Source organism: Taudactylus pleione, unplaced genomic scaffold, assembly GCF_031769625.1.
Source record: "Taudactylus pleione unplaced genomic scaffold, aTauple2 ptg000381l, whole genome shotgun sequence".
NCBI classification, from domain to species: domain Eukaryota; kingdom Metazoa; phylum Chordata; class Amphibia; order Anura; family Myobatrachidae; genus Taudactylus; species Taudactylus pleione.
The window spans coordinates 1963986-1974987 of NW_028284782.1; positions in this window are offsets into that span (position 1 = coordinate 1963986).

The following is an 11002-nucleotide window of genomic DNA, read 5'->3' on the forward strand; positions in this document are numbered from 1 at the left end:
CGGACCGAGGAAATTCCCAAGTCAGCGCCGTTCACACCGGAGCCGGGTCTGCAGTGACACGGCTCTTCCGGCGTGGAAGTGAATGCTTGGAGATGACATTATCTCCAAGCGCCACTGAATCGTGACCCGGATCGCACCGTTTACACTGCAGGGTTTCACAGGTCATTCCTGTGTTAAACCCTGCAAGTTACCTGGGTTGGATTGTCGGGTCACTCGACCCGGGATTCCAACCCTAGCCCCTTTTACACCAAGGAGCTACCTGGGTTACCTTGCAATAACCCGGGTTTTAGCTCTGGTGTAAAAGGGGTATTAGCCAAAAAGGAGTTGGCAAAAGAAAAAGAAATATATGTAAATGTTTCAGGAGCTTATCAGAACGGAAGATATATCTGATAAAGGGCCTGATTCAGCACGGATCGCAGATGCTACGATTGCACAAAATTGTGATCAATCACAGAATTGAGAAAGAACTTAAACACACCCATAGTACGCATTTGCGTAGACACTCGCAATTGCAAACAGGGTCGCAAATACAATTGCAACCACCCTCGATCACAAAGGATTGCAGATCCTGGACCTGAACCAGTTCTATCAAGACATTCAATGTTGTTGTGCAGACATAATCAAAGCAAATTGTCCCTTTGATCTGGGTAATTTACTGCTAATGACCTAATTAAAAGACTAGTTGTACAAAGGCGCATTTTTTTTTAAATTCTTGGCAAAATTTACTAAGCGGCGGTTTGACGGCGCTTTCTATTCTATTCTAAACCCCGGTGGTTTGATGGCGGTTTCTATTCTGTTCTAAACCCCTGGGGTTTGGTGGCGGTTTCTATTCTATTCTAAACCCCGGGGGTTTGGTGGCGGTTTTGCAGTGGTTTCTAAATGACATCCCTGTTCTATTCTATTCTAAAATATGTTTTGATGGCAGTTTTGCAGCAATTTTGGCCTTAGTAAATCTGCAGAAAGCAAAACTGCCACCAAACCACAGTCAAAACACATTTTAGAATAGAATAGAACAGGGATGTCATTTAGAAACCACTGCAAAACCGCCACCAAACCTCCGGGGTTTAGAATAGAAAAGAAACCGCCACCAAACCCTCGGGGTTTAGAATAGAAAAGAAACCGCCACCAAACCATCGGGGTTTAGAATAGAATAGAAACCGACGTCAAACCGCCACTTAGTAATTTTGCCCTGGTTTTTAAATAAAGTGTATTTTTTAAATTAATTCAATACTAGTAGTTATGTGTTTATTATGTTTTATTTTTTTGCTGTGTGATCCTTTCTTCTAAGCCAGTAGTTCTCAAACTCGGTCCTCAGGACCCCACACAGGTCATGTTTTGCAGGTCACCTAGCAGGTGTACAGGTGTATTCATTACTCACTGACATGCTTTAAAAGATCCACAGGTGGAGCTAATTATTTCACTTGTGTTTTTGTGAGGAGACCTGGAAAACATGCACTATTTGGGGTACTGAGGAGCGAGTTTGAGAACCTTTGTTGTAACCTATGCTAAGCTAACCTATAATAATCACACAACACGATATAATAAATTTAACATTATTTATTTTTAACAAATAGAAACAATTTTTTTAATGATTGTTTATAAAAAAAAATCAATAAAAAATAAAATAACAGATAAATAATACCTCTTTTCCATTAGATCACCGCGTCGCACCCGGGATTATGTTCACGCTCCATCCCGTGCGCGACCCAGTTGAGACCCCATACAGATTGGCGGCCCGACCTGGCACGATGTTATCGGCATCGGGAGCCGGCGCTTGGAGATGAGATCATCTTCAAGCGCAGGCTCTTCCTATGCAGAGAACGGGACCTGGGTCGCATCAACCTGGGCTACACGTTCACACTGCTTGACGATCAGGGTTGAACACGCCGTTCAACCCTTCTCGTGACCAGGGTTGAAATGCTGAGTCACTCGACCTGGCTTATATCAACCCAGCCCTTTCACACAGCACAATGACCCGGGTTGCTGAGCACTCATGTGCAATATCCCGGGTTATTGCTGGCAGTGTAAAAGGGGTATAAATTTAAAATTCTATCAACTGAATTCTGTAGGTGGCCAAGATGATTTTTTATATTATTTAGTTCTGCCACCAGGGTTTCTTGCCACTCTGACATCCTGCATCTGCAAATTAAAATAAAAAAAATCACCATCAGAATATGCTTGTCACTTTATGTACAAATGCAAACACTAACTTAAAATAGAAACTTGGGCACAAAATTAAGTATTGTAAAGATTACCATAAAAAATAAAACATACTGTTTAAATTAATCTATCACTTGAGTTAATTAGGACATTCATGGTTTACACTTAATTGCTGGGTCATATTTTGCACAAGGTTCCAAACCAGGTCAGACCTGGGACATACCCCATTCAGACTGCTGCCCCATTTACAGGAACCTGGGTTTTAGTTGTGGTGTAAAAGAGCTATAAGTTTGCTTGGACCCATTCTGCACATGTTCAGAATGTTTTTTTGTGCATGTACATAACTTATGGCCTCATTTATAATTGATTTTTAACATTCCCAATTAGTAATGAAACTTGTTGCATTTGATAAATGGTGCAGAAGCAACAGATGACAGTTAGTAGCTGATTAGCTTAAGCACCATAATCATATGGAACACTTATTGTGAATGTTAGAAACTTGGTGATAAATACAAGCAAATTGTGTTTTGCCTATAGACTAAAGGCATGGCTCAGAGATATATGTTCAATTGAGGTTACGTTCTAACTAGGGGTGTGCACCGGCCACTTTTCGTGTTTTCGTTTTGGATCTGGATCTTTCTTCGTGTTTTGGATCTGGATTGGTTTTGCCAAAACCACCCTTTCGTGTTTTGGGTTCTGGGTTTTGTGTTTTGGATCTGTATTTTTTTTTTTAAAAAGCATAAAAACAGCTAAAATCACAGAATTTGTGGGTTTTTCTGCTCCTATGCTATTATTAACCTCAATAACCTTAATTTCCACTCATTTCCAGTCTATTCTGAACACCTCACACCTCACAATAGTGTTTTTATGTCCAAAAGGTTGCACCGAGGTAGCTGGATGACTATGCTAAGCGACACGAGTGGGCGGCACAAACACGTGGCCCATCTAAGAGTGACACTTCAGTGGCAGACAGGATGGCAGTTTGAAAAACTAGGCCACAAACAGTACATAATGCAAAGAAAAAAAAGAGGTGCAAGATGGAATTGTCCATGGGCCCTCTCACCCACCCTTATGTTGTATAAACAGGACATGCACACTTTAACAAACCAATAATTTCAGCGCCAGGGTCTGCCACACGTCTGTGGCTGAAATGATTGGTTCATTTGGGCCCCCACAAAACAAGCTGGCAATTAATCTTTCCCTGCACAAACTGGCTCTACGGAGGCAAGATGTCGTCCTCATCCTCCTCATCCACCGATTCCTCACCCTCTTCAGTGTTGTGTACATCCTCATCCTCACAGAATATTAATTTGTCCCTGCTGGAATCCACCACCACAGGTTCCTCTGTACGTTCTGGAGGCTGGTCTCCCTGGAAGAGTTGATCATTCATTTTTGTGGAAGCAACCTCCTACGCCTTTCGCTGACAAGGTTCCCGGCTGCACTAAACACTCTTTCGGAGTACACACTGGAGGGGGGGCAACTCAGGTAAAATAGAGCCAGTTTGTACAGGGGCCTCCAAATTGCCTCTTTTTCCTGCCAGTACAGGTACGGACTGTCTGACATGCCTACTTGGATGCTGTCACCGATGTAATCCTCCACCATTCTGTCAATGGTGACAGTATCATATGCAGTGACAGTAGAAATGTCAGAAATTGTTGCCAGGTCCTTCAGTCCGGACCAGATGTCCAAACTTGGTCCTGCCTGCCCTGCATCACCGCCAGCGGGTTGCTTAGGATACCTAAGTTTTTTCCTGGCAGCCCTAGTTGCGGGTGAAAATGAAGAAGGAGCTGTTGATGTGTCACGTTCCGCTTCAGCTGACAGTGTTTTCACCAGCAGGTCTTTGCACCTCTGCAGGCTTGTGTCGGTCGTAAAGAGAGACACCACATAGGCTTTAAACCTAGGATCGAGCACGGTGGCCAAAATGTAGTGGTCTGATTTCAACAGACTGACCACCCTGGAATCCTGGCAAAGCGAATGAAGGGCTTCATCCACAAGTCCCACATGCCGAGCGGAATCGCTCCGTCTTAGCTCCTCCTTCACTTTCTCCAGCTGCTTCTTCAAAAGCCTGATGAGGGGAATGACCTGACTCAAACTGGCAGTGTCTGAACTGACTTCACGTGTGGCAAGTTCGAAGGGCTGGAGAACCTTGCACAACACTGAAATCATTCTCCACTGCACTAGAGTCAGGTGCATACCCCCTCCTTTGCCTATGTCATAGGTGGATGTATAGGCTTGAATGGCCTTTTGCTGCTCCTCCATCCTCTGAAGCATATAGAGGGTTGAGTTCCACCGCGTCACAAATTCTTGCTTCAGGTGATGGCGGGGCAGGTTCAAAAGTGTTTGCTGGCGCTCCAGTCTTCGGCACGCAGTCGCTGAATGGCGAAAGTGGGCAGAAATTTTTCAGGCCACACAAAGCGTCTCCTGCATGCCCTTGTCGCTTTTCAGAAAATTCTGCACCACCAAGTTTATTGTGTGAGCAAAACATGGGACGTGCTGGAATTTGCCCAGATGTAATGCCCGCACAATATTGGTGGCATTGTCAGATATCACAAATCCCCAGGAGAGTCTAAGTGGGGTAAGCCACTGGGCGATGATTTCCATCAGTTTCTCTAAGAGGTTGTCGGCAGTGTGCCTCTTACTGAAACCAGTGATACACAGCGTAGCCAGCCTTGGAACGAGCTGGCGTTTCTGAGATGCTGCTACTGGTGACGCTGCTGTTGTTGCTGCGTAAGGTGATACATCTACCCAGTGGGCTGTCACAGTCATATAGTCCTTAGTTTGCCCTGTTCCATTTGTCCACATGTCCGTGGTTAAGTGGACATTGGGTACAACTGCATTTTTCAGGACACTGAGGACACTTTTTCTGACATTTCTGTACAGTCTCGGTATCACCTGCCTAGTGAAGTGGAATCTAGACGGTATTTGGAACTGGGGACACACTACCTCCATCAATTGTCTAAATCCCACTGCACTAATGGCGGATACTGGATGCACGTCTAACACCAACATAGCAGTCAAGGCCTCAGTTATACGTTTTGCTTCAGGATGACTGCTGTCGTACTTCATCCTCCTCACTAAGGACTGTTGAAGGGTCAATTGTTTAGTAAAAGTAGTGGTGTTCCTACTTCCTCTCTGGGATGATGAACGACTCCCAGCAGCAGCAACAGCAGCAGCAGCAGTAGGCGTAGCAATGCAGGATCCGCCGGAGGAATCCCGGATAGGAGAGTCAGTCAGAGGAGGGAGTTGACGGTGTGGTTGCAGGCGCTTGGATACAACAGGACAACGGGATTTAGGTGTCCCTGGACTGCTTACGGTCTTAGCCAAAGTTTCTGAACTTGACAGTAACTTTTTATGAACGCGCTGCGGGTGCCGTATAAGGGAGGATGTTCCTAGGTGGTTAACGTCCCTACACCTACTTATTTCAACTTTACATATGGTACATATGGCAAGACAGTTGTTGTCCGGATTTGGATAGAAATTTTGCCAGACCAAAGAGGTGGAATGTTTGGTCTTCTGCCCAGGCATGACCGTGATGGGCTTTTTCATCCCACGGACAACAACTGTCTCCCCCGGAGCCTGATTTAAACGAACCACATCACCATCAGAATCTTCCTCGCCAACTTCCTCCTCAGCGCCAGCTACACCAGTATCCTCATCCTGTTGTACTTCAACAGTGACATCTTCAATTTGCATATCAGCAAGTGGACTGTGGGTGCTCCTTTCAGCACTTGCAGGGGGCATGCAAATGGTGGAAAGAGCCACCTCTTCCCGTCCAGCGCTGGGAAGGTCAGGCATCGCAACCGCCACCACACTTGGACTCTCCTTGGGGATTTGTGATATCTTCTTAGAACGCACAGTTCTTCGCTGTGCTTTTGCCAGCTTAACTCGTTTGATTTTTTTAGCGGGAGGAGGGCTTCCATCGTCATGTGAAGCTGAACCACTAGTCATGAACATAGGGAAAGACCATAGCCGTTCCTTGCCACTCCGTGTCGTAAATGGCATATTGGCAAGTTTACGTTTCTCCTCAGATGATTTAAATGTTTTTTTTAAGGTCATTTTCCTGAACTTTGTCATTTGGGATTGTATGTGCCCTCTACTATGACATTGGGCATCGGCCTTGGCAGACGACGTTGATGGCATGTTATCGTCTATGTCATGACTAGTGGCAGCAGCTTCAGCACTAGGAGGAAGTGGTTCTTGATCTTTCCCTATTTTATATTTATCGGAGAAAGTTTGGTCCTCCATTTATGTTATATTGATATATACGTGCGGCTAAGGCGCACACAAACACAGAAAATAATTTTTTATTTTTGTTGGAGACTAGTGCACTTTATGGGTTACACCACCCTTTAAGAAATGAGCCAGCCGGCTCTTTACTTATGGGACACAGGCGCACGCTTGGTGCTGCTCCTTTGTTGGTGCACGTGCAGCTACAGCCACACAATTCACAAACACAGAAAATATTTTTTTATTTGGTTTGGAGTGCACTTTGGGGGTTACAGCACCCTTTAACGGTCAAGCCAGCCGGCCCTTTACTTATGACACAGGCGCACGCTTGGCGCTACTTTGTTGATGCACGTGCGGCTACTGCGCACAAAATTCACAGAGAAAAAATATATATTTTTATTTTTTTTGGAGTGCACTTTGGGGGTTACAGCACCCTTTAATGGACAAGCCAGCCGGCCCTTTACTTATGGGACACAGGCACACGCTTGGCGCTGCTCCTTTGTTGATGCACGTGCAGCCACAGTGCACACAATTCACAAACACAGAAAATATTTTTTATTTGGTTTGGAGTGCACTTTGGGGGTTACAGCACCCTTTAACAGTCAAGCCAGCCGGCCCTTTACTTATGACACAGGCGCACGTTTGGTGCTACTTTGTTGATGCACGCGCGGCTATTGCGCACACAATTCACAAACACAAAAAAATATATTTTTTTATTTTTTTTGGAGTGCACTTTGGGGTTTACAGCACCCTTTAACGGACAAGCTAGCCGGCCCTTTACTTATGGGACACAGGCGCACGCTTGGCGCTGCTCCTTTGTTGATGCACGTGCAGCCACAGTGCACACAATTCACAAACACAGAAAATATTTTTTTATTTGGTTTGGAGTGCACTTTGGGGGTTACTGCACCCTTTAATGGTCAAGTCAGCCGGCCCTTTACTTATGACACAGGCGCACGCTTGGCGCTACTTTGTTGATGCACGTGCGGCTATTGCGCACACAATTCACAAACACAAAAAAATATATTTTTTTATTTTTTTTGGAGTGCACTTTGGGGTTTACAGCACCCTTTAACGGACAAGCCAGCCGGCCCTTTACTTATGGGACACAGGCGCAAGCTTGGCGCTGCTCCTTTGTTGATGCACGTGCAGCCACAGTGCACACAATTCACAAACACAGAAAATATTTTTTTATTTGGTTTGGAGTGCACTTTGGGGGTTACAGCACCCTTTAACAGTCAAGCCAGCCGGCCCTTTACTTATAACACAGGCGCACGCTTGGCGCTACTTTGTTTATGCACATGCGGCTACTGCGCACACAATTCACAAACACAAAAAAATATATTTTTTTATTTTTTTTGGAGTGCACTTTGGGGGTTACAGCACCCTTTAACGGACAAGCCAGCCGGCCCTTTACTTATGGGACACAGGCGCACGCTTGGCGCTACTTTGTTGATGCACGTGCGGCTACTGCGCACACAATTCGCAAACACAGAAAAAATATTTATTTTTTTGCATTTGGGGGGAGCACCCCTGATGGACAGAGCACCCCCTGGACAACACTACAGCACCCCTTTAGGACTGGGACACTGCACAGGACTTTGGAGTGGACACAGACCCTATGGACAACTGACTGCACAACACAGTCCAGCCAGCCCCTATGGACTTTGGAGGAGTGGACACAGCCCCTATGGACAAGAGCAGCACAGCACAACACAGCCAGCCCCTATGGACTTTGGAGGAGTGGACACAGCCCCTATGGACAACAGCAGCACAGCACAACACAGCCAGCCCCTATGGACTTTGGAGGAGTGAACGCAGCCCCTATGGACAACAGCAGCACAGCACAATACTACACTGCACTACACTACACTACACAGCCCAGCCAGCCCTAACTCCCACCCTCCCTCTTCACTGTCCACAGCCGAGTGAGAAAATGGCGTCGACGCGGGTACCTTATATAGAATCCAAAACCCGCGAGATCCAGAAGGCGGGATGATGACATTTTGCCTCGATTTCAGATCCGAGTCAGGCGGGAAAAGTCGAGCCTGACTTGGATCTGCCTCGGATCTGGGGGTTCGGATTTCAGAAATCCGAACCCGCTCACCCCTAGTTCTAACATACGTTATGCACATGTGCAAAATGGTTCCTGCGATTACCCTTGCATACCCCCCAAGCAGCAGCATGATTGACATGCTGCAGCATAAGGGTGTGTGTGGCCGCCGTTCACGGAAATGGAGGCATGCTACATTTTCCAGGAGGGAAGAGGCCAGGGTCTGCATCGATGTAGGCAGAATCATGGCCTCTTGCGTGACCAGGCACCGTCCAGGCTGCGGGAAACTTTAGCTCCTGCAGCCTGGCCAAAGGGACAACAATCACAAAAGATGGTCGCGATTCTTCCAATGGTGATCCAAGGCTGCAAACTCAGTCACAGCGATGGAATCACGCAGATGCATCAAGGAGGTGTCTGACACCTCCTTCTGCATTTGCATCTGAGATGGATGGATTTGCATAGCCGCTTGTGTGCGGCTGTGCAAATCCAACTAGCTCTAAATCAGGCCCTAAGATAGACTTGATAAATGAGTATCTTCACCATACATGTTATTACAATCATCGGGCTTGCGACGAGACCCTTGCGGTAGGGTCTCGTCTGCCGCAAGCCCCAGTGAGCTTCCTGCTCTAATACAGCAGGAAGCTCACTACTGACATCACGAGTGATGTCAGTAGGGCCGCCCACAAACGGCAGGTGTACCTTCAGGAATGCCTCTGTTTGTCCAGCCACTCCCCTCCCCGCCTATAAAACGGGCGAGCTATGGATCAACATCAACAGCCACCCCGTTTGTAGCAAGCCCCAGATCAAGTGAATTTCTCACTCGGTCCGACTCTTGTGCACGTGGTGCGTGTGCAGTGCCCCACCATCGATCCGCTTGCAAGCGCATAGCGCTTGCGAGTGGGTCTGAATGAGGGCCTTACTGCGCACAATGAAGGCCCGCAGTTGGGCCAGGAGGTCTGGCTGGCGACGACGCAGGTCCCTCCATCGCCTCACCAGCTGGACTATGGTGGGTCGGCCGCAAATTTCATAGCATTGCCCAAGTAGTCCACCGCAAGCCCCAGATGGTGGTCAATCACCTCCAAGCGGACTCGGAGCTCCCGCCGTGTGAAGCATATTATGACACATCACTAGTTATGATTTATGTAGGCTACAGCACCCTCTATTTCAAATTCCTAGCACAACTCAATACGTGTGGCACCCCACTAAGACCCTGTATGCCTAACCATGATGAGGTGTTCCTACAAAAGTGTAAAGTTATAAGGAGCCTCCTGCCATTGTCTAATGTAGGCTATGATGTTATTTTTTTTCTTTGGGGTTCAGGGACCTTTTTGCACTGGCCCCCACAGCAGTGGTGGTGGACATTAGGGGACAGTTAGTACTGTGGCAGGCTCAAGGATTGAATTAGAGAAAACAGCAGTTGGTGGCTGCACTGTGGTGAGGTAACTGCCGGTGAGAGCAGAGCTGCATGGTATGTGCATTTTATCTTGTCCCAGTGGTTCCCCAGATGCTTCGAGGGGAGCGGCAGGAGGATAAAGGAGCAGGAGAAGCCAGGGGGTGAAGCTATAAGTCTCGGCTGATCACTGTCCTCCACCACCATCCCAGCAGGCTCAGCAGCAGAGAGTGTGCGGCAGAGACCAGGGGCACGGCCTAGTCCGGCTAAGAGGCAGAGACCATTACCCTAGAACAGGGATGGGGAACCTCAGGCCCGGGGGCCATATAAGGCCCGCGGAATCATTTGGTGTGGCCCTCAGAGCTTTTTTCTGCTAGCCTCATCTGGCTAGCAGGGTGCCTAGAATGGCACCCTGCAGCCAGAATCTATGCAGCAGTGCCACCTGGAGCGTCCTTAGGACACCTCAGATGGTCACGCCGCTGCCTTTACAGCTTTCCGGAGCATCCTCAGGATGCTCCGGGCAGTACTGTAATCACCGGCGATTGTGACCACACCGTGTGATGTCACACGGAGGGGGCATGGCCTGTACCGGGCCCATGAATAATGTTATATATATCAAATTGGTCCTCGGCAGAAAAAAGGTTCCTCACCCCTGCCCTAGAAGGTGGTTGGATGACAAACCCACAGAGGGGCAGTGAGCAGCAGTGAGATGGAGCAGCACCCCTGACAGGCTCCCTTAGCTCTGAGGACATTGCAGGCAGCAGGAGAGGTATTGCAGATTTCCACCCGGCCATCACACACCAACTGACCAATGTTACAGTTTGCTAGAAGAGACCGGCTGTATCCAGTGCAGATTAGTCGGAAAATCATTATAAAAGAGGGTACGTTTCCTTCAGCTCCCCCATTTCATCTAGTGATAGCTACATAGGAATAATCTACCTTACCAAGCATAGATGCTGATACCATTGCCAGGCTTCACTGAGGACCTACTAGGAGATTATTGCTGGCAGCTTTCTGTTTTATGCCAAGATTAAGAAAGTGCATCTCTATTTCACTTCAGGCAGGAACAAGCACAAATAGACTGTTAACCAGTCAACCGTAATTTAATAGCAACTACACAGTGCTATTTACTTTCTATATACAGCAAAAGGAAGAGTATCATTCCAACAGTG